General features: G+C 39.4%; 1 protein-coding gene and 1 long non-coding RNA gene across 3 annotated transcripts in view; one reads left to right on the forward strand and one right to left on the reverse strand.

Annotated features, from left to right (window-relative positions):
- LOC147701398 (uncharacterized) overlaps positions 1-20,759 on the reverse strand; it is a 53,339-nt gene extending 32,580 nt beyond the window's left edge. For both annotated transcript variants that reach the window (XR_015297459.1, XR_015297458.1), the window contains exons 1-2: positions 20,616-20,759; positions 515-728 (exon numbers count right to left, since the gene is read on the reverse strand). This is a non-coding gene — a long non-coding RNA (uncharacterized LOC147701398). The remainder of the gene's footprint in view (positions 1-514; positions 729-20,615) is intronic.
- Positions 20,760-20,788: 29 nt separating this feature from the next.
- The window catches only part of LOC147701399 (beta-1,4-galactosyltransferase 3-like), a 243,792-nt gene continuing 243,551 nt past the window's right edge, over positions 20,789-21,029 (forward strand). Inside the window, exon 1 of the mRNA XM_086930078.1 lies at positions 20,789-20,959. The gene's annotated coding sequence lies outside the window, so the exon portion shown is untranslated. The remainder of the gene's footprint in view (positions 20,960-21,029) is intronic.

A 21,029-nucleotide genomic window follows, 5' to 3' on the forward strand; every position in this document is an offset into this window, starting at 1 on the left:
GTCACCCTCATTCCGCTCAGCAGTGCACCCTCCTTCACAATTTCTCTGTACACATTCACTCACACAATCGTCTTAAAACCCAAAATTGTCTGCCACCTAAATGATCGATAGAATTCAATCATCCAAGAACATTCACACAAAGTAACCCTCGATGTGCGCTGGTCACCCGAATCAGTATAGCTCACCTCTGTACACAAGGTTCACTAAACGATTCCCATGCAGCCCATTCACACAAAGTTCCCTGTCTTAGTTGGAACTGCTGATGACGTCTCACAACAACTCCTTAATTCTTCGGTCAGACAATCACAATCTCAATCTCTGTGTCTTCTAAACCTTTAATATATAAAACCTGGGATATTAGGCCTCTTTGGGACCTGAAACTCAACCCTCAGTACTTGGACCATATCCGGCCCGAGCCCACATTCACTCGACTCTCATACAAGCTCCGCAAGACATCACACAATCAAATCATTCCCGCAATCTAACACATAACATTCACCCTATTAATACTCACTTCTATGTTCGCCGCTGATCTTGCTGCACCATCAATCTCCATCAGTCTCCGCCGGATTCTGTCGACATCCATTCTCGGTCATTGGGCTCTATTTTTTGACTCTAGGGTTCTAGGCTCCACTTTTCTAGACTAATTCTGAATTTTCACCTTGCTTCACGTGCTAACTACCCGGCACTGCTACCAACTGAAAGGGTTGAGTCCATATGTTCTGGACCTGTTCATGAGACACAATACAATGGTTCTTTTTAGCAGCATTTCAGCATAGAGGGGAGAAAACGTGCTATTGAAGTCAATCAATTTAACAATAGTCCCGGTGGACACATAGTAACCACAGACTATTACGTAGGAATAGTTTAATTTATTATGAAGCCAAAAACGAACATAGAGGCACCTCAATATGAGAGTGTAAAATACATTGGAATCAGCATAAAGCCAAATCTGTTAATCCAATTGATACAATGTAGCATTATCAAAACAATTAGTTCAAGAAACAGAATGCTAAGTATAAGAAACCATGTGTCCAAATTTCTCGGGCAACATCCATTACAACGCTGCTTTTACAACGTAAGTCGTTACCACAACTTGTGCTGGGAGGCGCTCTAGGCTAAGGAATAGTAGATTTACTTTTCCAACACCTACCTTCCCTACTGTACGTAGGCTGGTGTTGGAATAGTAAATCTTACTATTCCTAAGTCCAGCACCCTACAGCTCAAGTCGTGGTAACGACTTGCGTTGTAAAAGCAGCGTTGTAATGGTAGTGCGGTGTAAAGACTGCGTCGTAACGTCATACATCCAAATTTCTCTGCATCAAGGGCTGATGAAAGAAAAGCATTAATATATCCCTGCACTAACACTAAAGTGACATCCTTACTTGAGCATCTTCAGGAAAAAGGATAAAAGGTATCAGCATGTGGGGTCTTCCTAAGAAGTCTCTCCACCATCAATGGGTCATGAAGCATGAAGCTTCTGAGAAAGAGCTTGTTCTCAGGTGCTCTCTCTCTGAAGGCAGAGAAGAAGTGGGCGCTTTCCCTGCTCCCAACATCACATTATTGCAGGTAACTTTCCCAAGATTAATGGCAGATCATGCCATCTGCTCTGGGTACGATCCGAAAGGTAGCTTTCCATGGACAGCGGTGTTCTTCTATTGCGAAATGTTGCCCTTGGTTCCCAGGCCTTCTTTTGTGGCAAAGCACAACAACCTTCCTTTATCGACTCAAGCCACATAATTGTAACTTCTTCGCTCCTTGCCTGACTAGTAAAACAAAGATATTATTCTAGCTAACAAGAGCACTTCTTTCACTTGTAACACAAAACGTGAGAAAGAACAAATCCACAGCATGTGAAATTCAAACCTTTAATTCTAAAGCGAGAGTTTCCTGGGACTTGCTTTTCAGGCCTACAAAGTTTAGCTAACATAAGAAAGCATCATAGGAACTTTATGAAATTACATAGAAAGTAAGGCACCTTCAATTAATGTGTTTAAGTACATGTAAACGACACAATTAATAAATATTTAGTACATGAATAATTGTCAATTTCACAACACAAGTTCTTCACGTTATTGTTTTTAGCTAGTTACATCCACTTTCTACCTTAATTCTCCATATTACTTTCTAATGACCTAAGCACATCTCGTTTCAGGTTAATACATTTCAAAATTCTAACACTTTATGTTAATAAAACAAAGGATTATATGCGGGTGCGCTCTACACGTGTGATTATAATGCACCCCTAAAACAAAATGTGATTTCTGCCACATCATCTTCGTCACTATCTATTTCATGCTGCCAAGGTTTCAGATTGCTATGTGTGATATTTTCATAATTTCAGTGTAATTCTGAGTGACATTTTGACAACTATGAGAGACACTTTCTCGCGAGCAAAATAAAGCAAGGAAGATGAGGGAAACATATAAATATCAGAAATTGCACCCATTTGACCAATGAGGAACTCTAGGAAGATCTTAAAATTGCATCAAAGCACCAAAAATGGAAGGCCACTGACCTAGTAAAAAGCAGGAACTCACAGCTTATACTCAATGATGCTACTATTCTGGTTACCTCTTTTACGCAAACTGGACAATGTGTCCATTTCTGCTGACCGTGAAAAGATGAATATACAGGCAATGAGAGGAAAGACACATAAAAAATGGAGAAGCAGAAAGGGAGATGCATACAGTGGGCCACAGTTGTATTTTTTTTGGAGTGGGCAGGGAACAGTCCTTTAAAGATTGTGGGCCCTATTCACAGAACTAACTTAAGACAAAATCCTAAACTTACTACCATTTTGGTATTCACAGAAGGCACTTACTCATCAATGAGTAAGTGCCTTCTGTGAATACCAAAATGAGTAAGTGCCTTCTGTGAATACCAAAATGAGTAAATGGTAGTAAGTTTAGGATTTTGTCTTAAGTTAGTTCTGTGAATCGGGCCCAAGTTGTGCAGAGATTATGGTAGGCATTATATATATTTGTAGTATTTTTACTATCTTGTCCTTATTGTGTCGGATTCTTTTGTTAAAAACACAGAAGGGAGACAATTTCTATCACAATTTAAAAGGTAAATGTTTCTGTGACTATTTTCTGAAATAAGTATGACAGTTCAGTACAACAAATGGGAAAAAATCTAGGGTCTGATTGGCAAAGCCATGCGCACACTAAAGTTGGATTTATGTGTGCAAATGGCCTGTGTTACGGGTGTGAACTCTAGTTTGTGTTCCCAAAATGTTAGTTAACATTCAGAAAATAATTTAATCAGAATAAATAATACCTGTGCACAAATCATTTCTCTGGATAGGATACGGACATTTCTGAGGCAGCGATGACTTGCAAGGTCAATGTACACTCACAAAACTGCAAGCTAGTGGTTTTTCAACTTTTAAAAGAAACATTTCCACCCTAGGTATGGTCTAAGAATCACTCTTGTCCAGGGCAAAAATAAATCTGAATCCATGGTGGAAATGCCCACCAAGACAGTTGGGGTGCAAATGAAGGGGTTGCTATACAAGAGAACATTTTAAATCTCAATTGCAATTTTGTATTACTTGTACACACATTTAAGATACAGTCCATATATAAATGAAAACCTGTGAAAGCAACATTGAAATTTAGAAAATAATTAAGTGTACACCCAATCCTGGGGATTTTCAACTTGTTAGTCAGAGATGTACTCCAAATGTAGATGGAAACAAACGTTAGAACATTTTCACCTGTTTTTGCCCGAAGAATGAAAGCGTGAGAGAGAGCATGTGCATGTTCCCTGTGTGACTTTCGTTCCCCAAGCATAGCTCTGCAGACACTCTCACACTGCTAGTCCCTCACTGCCTAACTGTGGAAGGCGTCATGAAGAATGCCACGCAACGGCCCGCTTGAAGACTATAGCCTGTGCACCAGTGGCGGTGCGTCCATTGGGGCGTTGGGGTGTTGCCCCACTAATCAGAATGGCCACATTCTTCCTCGTTAACTAAACGAGGAAGATTAACTTCACTCACTGGCATCCCACGGCCGGAGTCAGTCAGGAGTCAGACGCGTCGCTGAAGGGTAGGGCATGGGGCGGGCCAGGGGCAGCAATGCAAGGTTGGGTTTGTGTTGTACTTGTTGAATGAGAGCAGCAGCAGGGCAGGCCCAGTGTGTATGTTCGGGTTTGGGCTGATCAATTTTCTGACCAGCCCGAACATGCGCACTGCAGTGCCCTGCATTAGGAGAGCGAGCGAGGGTTGCCAGTGGCCGCAGCCCCCGGTCTCCTATGGGCAGGGACAGTCCCTGCTCAAGCCAATCCTGGCGCTGCTGGAGCAGCGTCTGGATTGGCTGAGAGGGGTTGCCACCAGCCACTCGCGAAGGCGCCAACGCGGACCCCTGCCCAGGAGCGCACTTGCAGAAGCGGCGCGGACTGACCCAGTGGTCAGGTAAGTTTTCAAGAGCTTTTTTTTCTTTCTTTATTTTTAAACCTCCCCCTTACCCACTCCCAACCCCCCACTCCCGGGGCTAGCAATTCGATTGTCATGTTGGGCGCGCACTATTAATCTAACCTCTAACTTTTTGCAATGCTTTCTGTTTTCATGCCCAAACAATGGCTGACATTGCAACTATGTCTTACTGCCCAGAAAAATTCAAGAATCAGTACAAAAGCTTTGCCTTAGCATTAAATATATTGGTGTCCTTCTCAGTAGGCCTATTGAAAAATGTTGACTACTTTCTATTATATTCTTGTTGTGTTACTTGTCCTGGCAACTGCTGCCTGGCAACTGCAAGCTTCCACTCTTAGAATCCGGCTTGTGGAGTCCAGTAGGAGGCAGCTGAGGTTGTGAGAGTTAGCTGTTGGGGGTTGTTCCTTTATGCTTCAATAAACCTATATGTACACCTTCTTGGAGTTGCTCGTTATAAAAATGACGACGAGGATGGGATCCAATTCGTCAAAGAAGGTGATTTAATGAAATTCTCTGTTGGAACTGATTTTTTTTTTTTTCCTCGAGTTTTGGAGCATCTTTCGAAATTGAAGACCCACAGCAGTAACTATTTTCACAAGAGGACACCATCTGCTATTATTTGTAGGCGAAATTTTACTTAATTTATGCTGTGTCTGAAGCTGAGTGTCGTTGAGAGTTGCTGTGTGCCATTAAGTACTGGTGCAGCATAAGGAGTAGGATTTTGGCTGTGCGCAGGGTAAAGGTGTCTGTCTCTGTTGTTTTGTTTTCTTTGGTGGATCGTCAGACAACACCTTGTACCCCGTAAGACGCGCAAAGATAGCGTTTACTGGAGTGCATTTTTTAAAAAATTGTAAAAGCTATATTGGCGCGTGTTTGGAACACGGAACGCGAGTGCTCGATCTGCAGCCATATTATCTGATGTAGCTTCCCGTTGAGTTTACTTGAGCTTCACGTCGGGTCACGCAAACGTGCCTCCATTTTTTTTTTTTTTCCTTTAATGTACGTCGGAAGGTTTGCCAACCACGTTATGCATTTTTGCCAACCACGTTTGTACAAGCATCACAAATTTTCGGAATTCATTGTTTTAAAAACTTTGTGACAATCGACCACGTTAAACACACTCCAATGTACTTTTTAATCTCATTATACCAGTTTATCAACATCAGCAAGTTACCAGCAGAGCATTTTTTTTTCATTTTCTTGAGATTTTTCTTTTTTACATTCAATTAATTAATTTTCCACTTTGAGCTATATGTAAAAGGATTGTATTTATATAATGACTTCCCAAGTCATTACACCACCTCCTACCTTTCTTCAAGATCCAGGCACGCCTCCTATGAACTGGGAAGATTGGAAGGAATCCTTTATAACCTACCTGGAAGCAATTGGAAGCGATGATAATATTCCTAATAGGAAATTAGCAATTCTTAAACATCACCTGGGAGTGGAAGGAAGGAATGTATTAAAAACACTTCCTAAACCTCTTTCTAATTCAAGAGATGATGATAATGGGTCTGGTGAAGAAGGGTCCGGTGAAGGGTCTGCTAATGTTGAAGAAGAATGTTATGAAATTGCTTTGCCGATGCTTGAGGAGAACTATGGTAAAAAATTAAGTATAGTAGTTGAAAGGCACAATTTTTTTTTCGCAGAAGGTGAAAAAAATTAATAATATGTGGCTGCTTTAAGGAGACTAGCAATCACTTGCAGATTCAAAGATCTCAGAGATGAGATCATAAGAGATCATGTAAATGTAAATGTAAAAGTACATGTATTTATATAGCGCAAATCGCCCACATTGCAGGCATCTATGCGCTTGCTTAGGGAACCCGTCCTGGTATTCCCCTGTGAGATACCCTGGCAGGTGAAAGCCAGGCATCCCGCCGCGAGGGGCCGTTGTGGAGATTAAGCAAGCTATTGCCCAGAGTCGCAGATGATTAATGCCACGAATAACAAGAAGATTCAGGAGAAGTTACTAGATTTAGGTGATCCCACGTTAGAAAAAGCCATTAGCATAGCAAAGCGTATAGAAAACACTACATTATATGTAAAGGAATTATCTGTCTCTGAATCTAAAAATGAAAACAATTTCACAAAAGTGTGCAAAATAATTGACAAAAATAAGAAGGGTAATGTTACTGAGGAAATCAAACCTGAAGTTAAACGGAAAAATGTTTCGTCATCTTTTAATAAATTGTGTTACAGATGTGGGAGTAACAGACATTCTTTGGATGCTATGCATTGTCCTGCAGCCCAAAGCAGATTTTATAAATGTAAAAGGATAGGACATTATTCTAGAGTTTGTAAGTCTTCTAATACATTTCAAACGAAACCTGTTATTAATGCTATTGATGATGATGTGTGCGAAGGTGGAGTAGAATTGTGATGTTGAAGTATATATGATTGATGAAATTGATGACATTGCAAACTGTGAGGATTATAATTCTCCCAAATGTGATATTGTTGTTGATGGAAAAAAATTTGCAATGTGGGCCGATTCGCGTTCTCCCTCCACTATAATCGACAAACATGTTTGGAATGAGTTAGGGTCTAAAACACTTCAAAGTCCTGATGTCAATCCTGTGGGGTATTGTGGCCAGAAATTACCAGTAATTGGTCATTTTGTATCCATAATCAAATTTCTGGATAGGGAGACTGAAGCTAAACTATATGTGGTAGAGAAGGGCAAATCCCTGTTGGGTTGGAAAGATCAAAGAGCTTTAAATATCATTCTCAACCCTAATCACCCCATGCAAGTACTTTTGACCGATGGCGATAATAGTTGAGAATGGGTGAGAAAATGTCCTAATCTCTTTAAAGAAGAGTTAGGATGTTTGAGAAAATTTAGACATCAGATTATTTTAAAAGGTAATGCATCACCCAAGGTACACAAAGTGCGGAATGTGCCATTGGCATTGTGGATTTCGTTAAGAAAATAATTAGACAGGTTGTGCACTGAAGGCATAATAGAACTGATAGAAGCTTCGGAATGGCTCAGTCCTATCGTTATCTCACATAAACCTAATGGCAGCATTCGCATGTGTGTTGATTTAAGAGATCTTAATGAAAATATTTAGGTTGACCGTTGTGGTATTCCATGACTTGATGTCATCTGGAATCTATCTATGTCATTTGGAATTGTCTTAGTAACTTAGAATGTTTTCTCTTGATTTATTACTGTTACTGTATTGCTTATGCTGAGAGGACTTCTCCTGCTACCTGTGGTTGTTAAGCTGTACTTCATATGAATAAATCTACTTGAACCTACTTCCAGTGTAGTTGGACTTACTACATAATTACTGGCGACGTTGGGAGCAGTGGATTTCTGAAGACAGCTTCACTTGTTTTTCTTCATTATCATGCAAAATTTTTATTTTGCCAACTAAAGGAAAATTCTTCCTCTTCAGCGGTGAGAAGCTCCTTCTATGCATTTTTAAACCTTCTTTAAGAACTTGTTGGACATTGCTTCTCAAACGTAAGTCTTCTTCTTTCAAATTATTTTGGATATTTATTTCAATTCTGCGCCTTCTCGACATCACCACTCCTCGACCGCATTTATCGAGCGGTTTTCACTTTCATAATTTGAAGACTTTCATTTTAATTGCATTAGCGTGTACGCCTTTTCCCCTGCTCGCTTACTTTCAAAAGTAAACATTTAAGAACTCACCTCGAGCCTCGAGTTTCGAGCATCCCAGAGTTCGTTTACTTCCTTGTCCATTTGCGCTGCATTCTGGGATACCCGCATCATCGCGCACGTCATCGCGCACAACTAGACGCTCATGGCGGCCATCTTGGTGAAGTTTGAAGCAAAAACTTCGTGTTTTCTCTGATTTATCAAGCACATAGAAATTTTAATTCCTTAATATTCACCTTTTCAATTTTAATTGAAACGCTTTGCTGCAAATCTCCATGGTGATTTGCACACCTTTATTAAAAAAAAAAAAAAAAAAAGAGATTATTCAATTTCAGCAAATCCACAACTACGGTGATTTGCACACCAATACTGTTTTTTTTTCTACTATTTCTATTTTCACTTATTTATTCATACTGTTCTAATATTAATCTATATTGTTCTAACATTAACCTTTATTTACAGGATGTCTAATATTGCTGCACCACCCCATTTTCTTCAAGTTGCAGGTGATCCTCCTATAGAATGGGACCTTTGGTACCCCATGTTTATTGCATATGTGGTTGTTTTAGAAAAAGATGATTGTTCTGTAAAAAGAAAACTTGCCCTTTTAAGACATTGTCTTGGTGGTGCAGGGATAAAAGAATTTGACAATCTACCACCCTTGGAGGATGCTGATGACATGAATGTATTTAATAAAGCTTCTAAGCAAATGAAGATTCGTTTTGGTAGAAGGATAAATACTGTGATGGAAAGGTTCAAATTCTATTCTCGTGAACAGAAACCTGACGAAACAATTGAAGATTATGTTGCAGCACTACGTTCACTTGCCTGTACTTGTTCTTTTGAAACTATATCATACGAGCAAGTTCTTAGGGATCAAATTATGATGAAGACAAAAAGTAAAAAGATCCAAGAAAGACTTTGGTTAGGGACTGAGACTACATTAGCTGCGGTAGTGAATATAGCTAAAGGTATAGAACATTCTGAAATATTTGTATCTGAAATTAGAGGGAAAAATCAGAAAAAACATGTTCCTGAGGTTGAAGTAGCTATTGTTAAAAGTCAAACCAGTCATCCCACTTCGAGTGTTTTCAACAGTAAATCTAACTTCAGAAAAGAATATGTAAGAAATGCTAATGATAATAAGAGTTTTGTTAAGAAGGGTACAATATTTTGCTATAGATGTGGTAGTCCCAACCATGTTGGCAATTACAAGGGTTGTCCTGCTTGGGACAAAATCTGCATAAAATGCAAGAAAAAAGGGCATTTTGGTAATGTTTGCAGGTCTGGTCAAAAAATTAATTACATATCGCCTGAAGAAGAGGAAGTTCTTAATATCTTGAACTGTATACTTTCTGTTGATGAGACTATTCAAAAGAATTTAGCTTCTTGTACAATTTTTATGGATGACAAACCTGTTGATATTTTTGTTGATTCTTGTGCGTGGTACACCATTATTAGTAAGAATATTTTTGAACAATTGTGGCATCAAAGAGAATTATTGAGTCCAGACATATATCCTGGTGGGTACACGGGACAAAAGATTGCTCTAGAGGGTTTTTTTGGGCGAAGATATCTTTTAAGAACTGGGATATCAGAGCAAAAGTTTATGTTTCTACCAAGGGCGTGTCTATTCTTGGTTGGCCTCATCAACGTGGTTTAGGAATCAGGTTGGATCCTAATGCTAATCCACTAGTTTATGTTGATGAGCCCCGATTTGAAAAGTTTATTACTTATTCAATGGTGAACTTAACTTTAGATGCATCTAGCAGTGTTAGTTTCACTAAGAGTGTACTTGAAAGGTTTCCTGAAATTTTTAACGACAAGTTGGGAAAATACGTTGATTTTAAACACAAAATCATTTTAAATGATAACGCTGTTCCTGTTAGGCATAGGGTAAGAAACGTTCCTTTAGCTTATAGGCCTAAATTAAAAGAAATGCTAGACGATTTAGTCAAAAGAAACATAATTGAGCCAATTGAATCCTCCCCTTGGGTTTCGCCCATCGTGATATCACTTAAGAGCTCAGCCGAACTTCGCTTATGTGCGGATCTTCGCAGTCTTAATAAAGAAATATGGATAGATAAACATCCTTTGCCAAACATACACGAGTTAATTGCTGCGTTATCAGGTGCTACTGTTTTTTCTTCCATTGATTTGGCTAGTGCCTACCACCAAGTGGAGTTACATGAAGACTCCAGGAAATTAACTGCTTTTGTCACTCCAGAAGGTATGTTCCAATATTTGCGCATGCCTTTTGGGTTAGCGAGTGCAGCCTCCGTTTTCCAGCGCCTTATGAAAGAGTTATTGACAGAATGCAAGGGAGCTATAGCTTTCCAGGATGACATTTTGATTTTTGGGAAAGACTACATTGAACATGATGAGAACTTAGCTTCTGTTTTGGAAAAAGTTAGATCTAAGGGTCTTACGTTAAAATACACTAAATGTAAGTTTAGACAAGACAAGGTTGAGTATCTAGGACACAAAATCTCAAAGAATGGTATCAATACCAAAGTTAACCATGTTCACAGTATTGTCAATGCATCTTCTCCTAATTCAAAAGAACAATTGCTTTCTTTTTTAGGATTGACTGAATTTTACGGTAAATTTGTAAAAAAGTATTCAGATATTGTGCATTCTTTGAGGATTCTATTTAAAAAAATGCAAAGTTTGAGTGGGTCAAAGAACAACAGGAATCCTTTGAAATTTTGAAACGCAAAATTGTTGAAGCTCCATTTTTGAAGCCTTACTCAGTGGGTAAGGAGTGTATTGTCTATGCTGACGCAAGCAATGTTGGCTTAGGTGCTGTTTTGATGCAAAAGGATAAATCTGGTGAGTTTGTTGTATTGTATGCTTCTTGAGCTCTACGTGATGCTGAGAAGAACTACTCAACTATTGAGAGAGAACTACTTGCTTGTACTTGGGCTTCCCAGCATTTTAGACAATTTTTGTGGGGGAAAAAATTCTCTTTGAGAACTGATCACAAACCCTTGATCACTATGTTGTCTGCGGGAGGTGGAAGAGTTCTTACTGCCCGTCTAGCGAGGTTAGCAGCCAAATTACAAGAATATCGTTGTGAGGTTGTGTATATTCCAGGACGTTTTAATGTTCATGCAGATTGTATGTTACGTTTTCCAGCAAGTGTAGATGTAGGGAATAGTGTTGATTGTGATGTCGCATACTCGTTTGCAGATGTTACTGTAATTTCAAATCAAGAGAGCTCTTTGGTTTTTTCCGAGAAAGATTGGTCAGAAGCTATGAAAAATGATGCTGTTTTGAATCAAGTTAAGCAGTTCTTGATTAGAGGTTGGCCTGAGGAAAGGAAACTTTCCGGTGATTTGGCGTCATTTTACAAAGTCAAGGACGATTTAATGTTATGTCAAGACATCATTGTTAGATCTGATAAAATTATCCCTCCTATGAAATTAAGGGAAACAATTTGCAAATTAGAACATGAAGGACACATGGGCATGTCTACTACTAAAAGGAGGATTAGGGAACACTGCTAGTGGCCTGGCGTTGATGCTATGGTGGATAGTTGGTATTAGCAAAAAACAATGGCCCAACCCGAAATCGATTATCAGCTCAATGAATCAGTACTCACAGTTAATCATTTTTTGTGACTGAATGGGTGTTTAACAATTAATCACCTCTTGTAGATTTTATCAAACCACTTAAAAAGCATCCACCTTGGAAAAAACTGATTTATTCAAAAAAAGGGAGTTTTAATGAATTGCTCCAACACAGCGAGAAAATTTCATATATACAGTAATAAAAATTTTTTTTTTTCAACAAACGAACGGTAACAAAGAGAGCAGCGTGCTTCTATAAGGGTGCCAGAAAACAGAAGGAAGAAGTGATTTAAATAGAAAGGGTGTAAGCCTCAACAGAATAGTGACATAGGGTTATTTATAAAGTTGAAAAAACAGTGCTGTACAAAAAACAGCAAAATTATGTAATAAGGCCACTGATTGCTTGTTTCTCTTTTAGCATTTATACATTCTTTAGCTGGCATGTATAATGGTTGAAAAAGGTAGTGGTCCTATTTTTTGGAGTTTAGCGTCGACGTTTCGACCCGTCTGGTGGTACTAGGGTGGCTGGGGACCTCGACCTGCGGGTCTTCCTCAGGACGTGTATGACACAAAACTTCGTACCGTGGTTAATAAAGCTGTGAGCCCAAAATTCCTTTATATGGGGTGATCAAGAACCTCCTACATCTGGATGGTCATAGACGACTGATTGGTCACAGTCCCGTTCCTACAGTGCCGAATTAATGGTCGTTGGCCTTCCACAAAGTTATTCAGGTGATGTTATCAAAGGTAACATATAGGACTTAATCCGTTACTTTCTGTGTTCGTGTACAGGCATCATAATGAATATAGATGAAGCTCAATTAGTGCGCCAGGATTCCTTATGGGATGGCGGCCCTCACTTAGAGATGTTCGCAAAGGTCGAAAAAGTCTCCCCCGGCAATTCAGGGCGCTGCATGAAAACACAAACGAAGTCACGTAAGAATCGGATGCGGTTGTATTGCAGCCTAACGGACACTGTTTCTGGTGGATAGTTGGGTCAGGAATTTTTCTCCTTGCTCATTGAGTGACAAATCAGTGAAGAGTATGTCTGTTGACTTGACTCCCATTGAGTATGCTAATGGTCCTTGGCGAAGATTAGCTATTGACATTATCGGACCTTTCAGTTATCAATCTGGTAAAGAAATGTATGCATTGGTTCTCATTGACTACTTCTCAAAATGGCCTGAACTGAAAATTGTTGAGAAAACTTCTTCAGAGCAGGTGATTGAATTTCTTGATGAAATATTTGCTAGGGAAGGTTTACCGGAGGAACTTATTTCAGACAATGGTCCACAGTTCATTAGCAACGAATTTGAAGATTTTCTTAGAAATTGTGGAATTATACATAAAAGAACCTCAAATTATTTTACACAAGCCAACGGCCAAGTTGAGAGGTTCAACAGGGTCATCAAGGAATCTTGCCAATTAGCTGTGAGGAGTGGTTTGAAGTGGAAGAAAGCTCTTCAAGCAACTTTATTAACCTATCGTTTGTCTCCCAATTCAGTGACTGGTTTGTCTCCTTTTGAGTTGTTACGAGGGAGGAAACCAGGTTCTCGACTTTTACCTTGGTGGTTAAAAGGTAATTCTCCTTATGAGGTAGATTTTAAAGAATTGAAGGATAAAATTGGGAAATACCAGGAGAGAATGATTCAACATTCTGCAAAAAGAAGTATAATACTTGCAGTGTAAAGATAGGTGATCTAGTTCGTGTAAAAATGGGTGGTTTGTTTCACAGGAAAGTTTCTAGATGGTCTGATCCTGTCAAAGTCATTGAAATCTTTAGCAAAGCTGTCAGAGTAGAAGGAGGGAAAATATGGAATTTGAGAAGGATTTCCTTATGCAAGTCTTCTGTTGCTCCTTCCACTCAAAAAACTACCTTTCCAGAAACATTTGTTTCAGACCATAATCCAAATGGTTTTTCTGGTATGCATGAGGCTTATGACAATTTAGAAAATGAGTTTGTAAATAATTCTGATGTTGTGATTAATCCTAATGTTCGACCTGATCCGTGTGTCGAAATTGACAACCAATCAAATATAGAGTGTGAAGAAATTCCTTTAAGACGCAGTGAGCGCGTGAAATGTGCTCCTTCAAAGTTTAAAGATTACATTAGAACTTAACTTCTTTTATTGTATTACCTTGTTTCTCTTGGGGTTTTGTTATTTTTTTTGTTTGTTTTGTTATTTTCTTTTATTTATTTTTTTAAAGGGGGGGGAGGTGTGTGGTATTCCATGACTTGATGTCATCTGGAATCTATCTATGTCATTTGGAATTGTCTTAGAAACTTAGAATGTTTTCTCTTGATTTATTACTGTTACTGTATTGCTTATGCTGAGAGGACTTTTCCTGCTACCTGTGGTTGTTAAGCTGTACTTCATATGAATAAATCTACTTGAACCTACTTCCAGTGTAGTTGGACTTACTACAACCGTCATCCCATTCCCCATATAAATGAAATGCTGGCCACTGTGGATAATGCTACATTTTTCTCCACTTTAAACCTATCAAGTGCATATCATCAAGTGTTACCTCAATCTGAATCTAAGCACATAACATCTTTCATCACTCCAGAAGGAGCATTTCAATTTGTATGTATGCCATTTGGTTTGGCATCTGCCTCAGCAGTTTTTCAACGCATTATGCAAGGTATTCTTAAAGACATATCCAATATTTTGGTATTTCAGGACGATATTCTAGTGTGGGTAAAAGACAAGGAGGAGCACAATTATATTTTATCTGTAGTACTGAGCAAATTAGAGCTAGCAGGTTTGACCATCAGTCTAAAAAAATGTTAGTTCGAGCAGGCTGAGGTGGATTATCTTGGTCACACCTTAAATCATGATGGGATTAAACCTATGTTTAAGCTTGTAGAAGATCTAGAAAAAGCTCCTATTCAGCAAAACAAGGACCAATTAAGATAATGTTTGGGTTTAGCCGAATATTATTCTAGATTTATTTGTAATTTTTCTAATTGTGTATTTCCATTGTGTGAATTAATGTAGAATAATGTCACCTTTATGTGGTCAGACAAATGTCAGTGTGCTTTTGACGAAGTTAAGAAAGCAGTTGCAAATGCTGCTGCTTTAAAACCTTTCAACATCAATGATAAATGTATAATTGTAACAGATGCCAGTGGTTATGGTCTGGGCGCAGTACTAATGCAAATCCATGATGGTAAAGAAAATGTAATTGCATTTGCTTCCAGAACACTTAAAGGGGCGGAGAGCACATATTCCACCATCGAAAAAGAGGCATTACCATGTTGGTGGGGTGTGCAGCAGTTTCGTAATTTTATCTGTGGAATGAGGTTTGAACTCCATACAGACCACAAACAATGAATCAACATTTTTTCTACTTCAGGAGCAGTCAGGGCCACACCACGAATAGCCAAATGGATTTATCTTTTACAAGAGTAACACTTTAGCATCAAATATGTACCTGGGGTTAGGAATATAAATGTAGATTGTTTATCACGTCTTCCAGTGGATAAAGTTAATCAGGAAAGTTTTTATAACGATGAGGAAGAATGGGTTGTGGCCAAATTGGCTGAAGTGTGTCAAGCCATAGAAGAGTCAGATTGGAAATCGGCAATTTTGGATGACGTTGTTACTAAAAAAGTAGTTGAGGGTCTTCCATTAAAAGAGGGGTGGAAGTCCCATGAAGACATACGTACATATAAAGAAGTCTGATATGAGTTATCATTTGTGGATGGTATTTTGAGAAGAAATGACAAGTTGATAGTTCCTTCTACGATGAGATCTAGACTGTTAAAATTGTTACAGGAAGGCCATGGTGGTATGTCAGCCATGAAAAGGAAGGCTAGGGAGGATTTTTGGTGGCCAGGAATGGACAGGCAGATGGAAAGGTTTGTGAGGGATTGTGTCGAATGTTCTCGCAGTGACAAGACCCATATGGTGAAGGAAACTGCCATTCATCATATGGATTGGCCTAAACTTCCTTGGGAAAGTTTGGCAATTGATATTTGTGGTCCATTTGACATTCTTGGAGTTGGTAGCAGAATTGCCATTGTTTTAATGGATTATTTCTCTAAATGGCCTGAGGTGACATTTGTGCGAGAGGTCAAAACTGACATTGCAATTGATTTCTGTGAAGAAATTTTTAGGAGAGAAGGTTGTCCAGCAGAGATTTTATCAGATAATGGACCTCAATTTACTTCAGAAGAGTTCAGTAGTTTTCTCAAAACATGGGCATCAAGCATTTGAAGACCCCGGTTTATCATCCTCTGGGAAATGGCCTCATTGAATGGTTTAACCGTGTTTTGGGTGAACGTATACAAATGGCTATTTACAATCAAGTTAATTGGAAATATTTAGTAAAACAAATGTTGTGGAATTACAGAACCAGGCAACATTCTGTTACTGGTGAAACTTCTTTTTGTTTACTCAAGGGTAGGGTTCCTTGTTCTATTGCTGTTCCTGCATGGATGGGAAGATGTGGCAGGACAATTATTGATGATAAGGCCATAAGATCTAAAATTGAAGCTTATCAAAGTTCTTATGAAGACAGACATAAATAATAAGATACTCAAAGATTCTCAAAGATTTGAGGTAGATGATTATGTGAGAGTACAGTTGGGAACGTTACAACACAAAGGTGGTTCTAAATTATCAGAACCCTAGAAGAATATATCTATCAAGGGTCATCTTTTGAAATTTTCAGATGGCAAGTTGTGGAATGCCAATCGAGTGACAAAATATAATGAAACAGAAGTTCATGAGTGGTTATCTAAGGATATATATAGTCCTGTTGTGAGTAATGATGCCAAAGGTGTTTCCATTGGACGTTCTAAGGTTCCTGTTTGTACCAAATCACAGAGTCAGAACACCAAGTACTCGTGTCAGGAATGTTCCTAATGTTTGTACCAAATCCACAGTCAGAACACCAAGTACTCATGTCAGGAATGTTCCTAAAAAACGTCAAGATTACTCTTGTGGTTAACCTTTTAAGTTTTATTTTATAAATATATTTTTGTTTGTTTTTAAAGAAGGATATGTTATATTCTTGTTGTGCTACTTATCCTGGCAACTGCAAGCTTCCACTCTTGGAATCCGGCTTGTGGAGTCCAGTAGAAGGCAGCTGAGGTTGTGAGAGCCAGCTGTTGGGGGTTGTTCCTTTATGCTTCAATAAACCTATATGTACACCTTCTTGGAGTTGCTCGATATAAAACTGTCAGTGATAATACAACGTACTCGTGAGGCCGGAATGCTTCCATATTGAAAGTCACTACGTGTGTTTTGGCACACAGCGGCGATCGCTTCTGAGACGCCTGTGATTCGCTGGCACCAGACGGGCACGTTTTCTGCAGCTGAAAGGAAACTTTTACGATGCAATAGAGTATCATTAAACATATAGAGATAAGAACCTCTGCCTTTTATGTTATAAAGATCACAGTTTGAATTGTAAAGCTTTTTTTATGAGTGAGTCATCCTTCTGGAAATTTGCGAGAGGAAGCTGCATCTAATTCAAGCGCCAGAAACAAACATCAATTCGAAGAACAAGTGCTGGCAAAGCACACAGGTGTCTCTTGCGTTTTGAGGTATAAGAGACACACACTCTGGGCTAGGCAATACTCGTTTTAACAATGTTGGGGTAGAACCCCTCATCTACAGTCCTTCAGTCAGAGGATTGCAATGACTCTCTCTAATAAAGAAAATAGACGAGTCTTCCCTGTCTGTGTCCACTTGCTACTCTACGTTGTGCCTGACCCTTTGATTAGTGCTTTCATTTAAAACTAAAGCTAATGGAGGGAGGTGAAAAGGGTGTGTTGTGGGCAACATTAAATCAAATGTACAACACATATCAATATACTAGCAGAAGTGCACTGTGCCCAACTGCATGCAAGGAACATGGGCGCCTATTCTAGAATTTGATATTTAAAAATTGTTACATTCAGGGCCACCTTTAGGGCGGTGCGACCAGTGCGGCTGCCAGTGGTGGCTCCTCCACTAAGGGAGAGGAGCGTCACCTCACTGCTCTTTGAGTAGTGCAAAAAAATTAAAATTAAAGGGTAATAACAACATGCGTCAACAGCAGGTGGACAGTACACCTGTCGGCATACAGGCTGCGTATTTACGAATTTATTTTGAGCACAGAAATCTATAGCAATGATTTAGTCCACTTTCTTTATTATCCTAAGCGATCTTTGTAAAATTTCACATGAAGATTGTAATTGTGTTTTCATATTAGAATCTGCATAGTTCCTTTACCAAAATGTACATTACGTTTGTATTACTCTTTGAATCTTCTACGTTGAAACTGTCTGTTTATATGCTGTTATCCAACTCCGCCTTTCATACTTTTGATAAAATAAATACCATTATTTCAAAAACATGTTTTGTTAAAGGCACTGAGAGAGTGTTGTGTATTGTTTCCAAGAAGATAAGGTGCCGACTGAGTACTGATTAAGGGTGGGAGGTGTATGAAGGAGGGGTGAGAGATCGACAAGATAAGGCAGCGGACGGATTGGCTTACAGATCGGTGAATAACTTCTGGTCCGCCATCTCAGAAGGGCATGTACAGGTAGACGGGAAACCTTTAGGCATGCACCCAGTAGTTTGCAAGTTGCTCTATTAAATAGGAAACAGCTATCGGCCAAGTTAGCCATGTTACTTTGCCTTTCAGCATGTAGGCGTTCGTCGGACGTGCGAGCTCTCGACGTAACAGGTAGAGTATTCACTCAGGAAGGAGTTTCCTTTACCATTACAGGACGCACAAAGACAATGTCACGTCATATTAATTACAATGCATTTCCTGATAATGAAAAGTTGTATTTAGTTCAATGTTTAAAAACGTATGAGGAATGCACAAAGGCCGTTAGGCCTCAGGGCTGTTCACAATTGTTAATTGCTTTGCAAAAACCGTTTAAAGCTGTGGCGGCTGCCACCATTGCCAGATGGCTTCGTTATATCATGAAAGAAGCTGGCATTGACATTACCATATTTGGTGCTCATTCTGTGAGAGGCGCTATGGCCTCAAAATCATTCATGTTGGGTTCCAGCATCCAGGACATTATGCATAGTACAGATTGGTCCTCAGAGTCCACTTTTAGGACGTATTACTTTAAGCCGGTGGGGGATATTACCTCTGTTGTTTTCAATAAGCGTTAAACTAGCATAATCTGAAGCCTCCGGTTCTGTAATAGAATCAAAAATTTGCTAACATTAGTGCAAAGAATTTTCAATTCTATTAAGGACACGGAGGCGAGGATTATCCCACCCGGCATGGTTACTTGTATACCTGCTTGCCCACCCAGTTGTTTCGGTGGTTACGGTCTCATCTCCTTTATTTCAGGTTCAGACAAGAAAGCAGACTGAACGTAGAAGATTGCCAGGATATTCAACCTGAGATGTTGCGTTATTTCTTCCATGTTGGAGGAGTTATGAAGTTTCAAGTTACTTTGGACTTGTTCGCCTCAAAGAAAGAGGAAGATGGCTGCACGCAAGGAGTTCTTATGGACTATGGGGGCGTGCCTAAGTACATGTCATGATGGGATATGTAGTTTGTTTACTGTTATTGAATGAAAAATACGTATTTTCATAGGTTGCTGTGAGTTTCAGTAAAAGAAATGAGAAGCATAATCCTCGCCTCCGTGTCCTTAATATAATTGAAAATTCTTCGCACGAATGTTAGCAAAATTTTGATCCCAGATACGTCACGTATTATTGGTAATTCTGGAAATGGGAATACTGTGGTAATCCTAGCAGGACCAGAGTGGCCTAATGGAAATAGAAAACACAGTGCGAAATCAATGTTGCTGTAAAAAAATTCCAATGTCAATTCCCCATTTTTTACACAAAATTTCACCAACTCTTAGCAGGTGAAATGTTTTGACTGAATAGGCAGAGCACAGTAGTTCCCATCTCTAGCATTCTTATTAAACCAGTCTGTGTGCTAATTTAGCGTGCACAACTAAGCAGATGTTACATTTAGCAGTACCAGGAGCTGATTCACTTTATTATCCACAGTTTCTGTTGTCTTCTTTCTTCTATTTCTAGATTCTGCCATTTTATACCCCTGTTCTTTCCTTTCTCTGTCAATCTTTTCTTTGTTTCTTACTCTATTGCTGCTCTCTCTTAGTAACCCTACTATCTTCCATTGGTGTTTGTACTCTTCTTCCACCTTTAGGAGTTTATACAATTGAGATTCTTAAATAAAGATATTTATTCGTAGTCAGAATCACAGCCCTGCACAGCAGGTACTGCATCGGTTCAATTTAAATGTTTGATTTTACAAATTCTAGGCACCTCCACGTTAATTTAACAGTGCAACTAAGGAAAAAGAGAGCTGAAGTAATTTACCAATTATTACGCAAATTGGACGGGGAAGCAGGGATTAGCACACAAATGTTCAGATTGCACAACCGTACCAACAACTTTACATCTAGATCACATCCTGTCAAGGGAAACTCAGTCTGTAACCCACTTAACCGTTAGCTTCTTTGCTAAACAACAGTTAAGATAGAAACCTGCAACAGGATGAGGGTTTCAAAAGACAGATATTGTATTAAGACTACCAAATTGTCACGTTCAAATGCAAGACTTTGAAATGGACATTTACCACCCAGCCCCAAAGAAATATTGTTTGTTTCATATAAAAAGACACTAACATTTGGAATCAGTAGAGAAGGTTAACAAGCATTGGCATAGCCACTAGGTCCCGCTTTTGGGACCTTATAAGTATTTAGTTATGCAGCTCAATATCCTTGATGCAACATCAACTGTTGCATGGCTAAACACTTATAATGTCCCAAAGGCGAGACATATCGGCTATGCCAATGCTTGTTTTTATGTTGAACAGCTGACTGGGATGTGTAAGTGTAGCAAATAGTAGGTTGTATTTAACAATAATTGCGCAGAAAGTCAGTTCTTAGAAAGATTCTGAAATACGTTGTTATAATTCTACTCTAACGGTTCTCTCGAATAACAGGGCAACAGCCAGGAAACGTATTATTTACCGTAAGGAAAGTCCGTCATCCCGATGACCACATATTGGGGGGGAGCATTTATTGGTTAGAAGAGTTCTTCCGAAAGTCCATTGGATATTTCTCTTCAGAAAAAATACAGGGGCTTGTGATTGGCTTAGGAAATGTCTGCTTCTTATTCATTGGTCATGGCTGGCTTTCAGAGGGGCGCACGTGCCCCCTGCGAAGAGTTTGCGTTGCTGGTCGCCTCCATCTGTTGTGAGCAGGCGGACCTTTCTTTTCAAAGGATGGGTTTGGTTTTTGAGGTCAGTGAGTCGGCGCACGGGTCCGAGGGAGCGGGAAGATCCTGATGACCCTCGTAAAGCGGAGCTAGATCGGTGAGTAGCCTTGTAACCAAAGCGGCCGTAGCCTGATTGGACTCCGCCCAGCAGCAGCGCAGGAGGCGCT

Source organism: Lissotriton vulgaris, chromosome 7, assembly GCF_964263255.1.
Source record: "Lissotriton vulgaris chromosome 7, aLisVul1.2, whole genome shotgun sequence".
Classification (NCBI taxonomy): Eukaryota; Metazoa; Chordata; class Amphibia; order Caudata; family Salamandridae; genus Lissotriton; species Lissotriton vulgaris.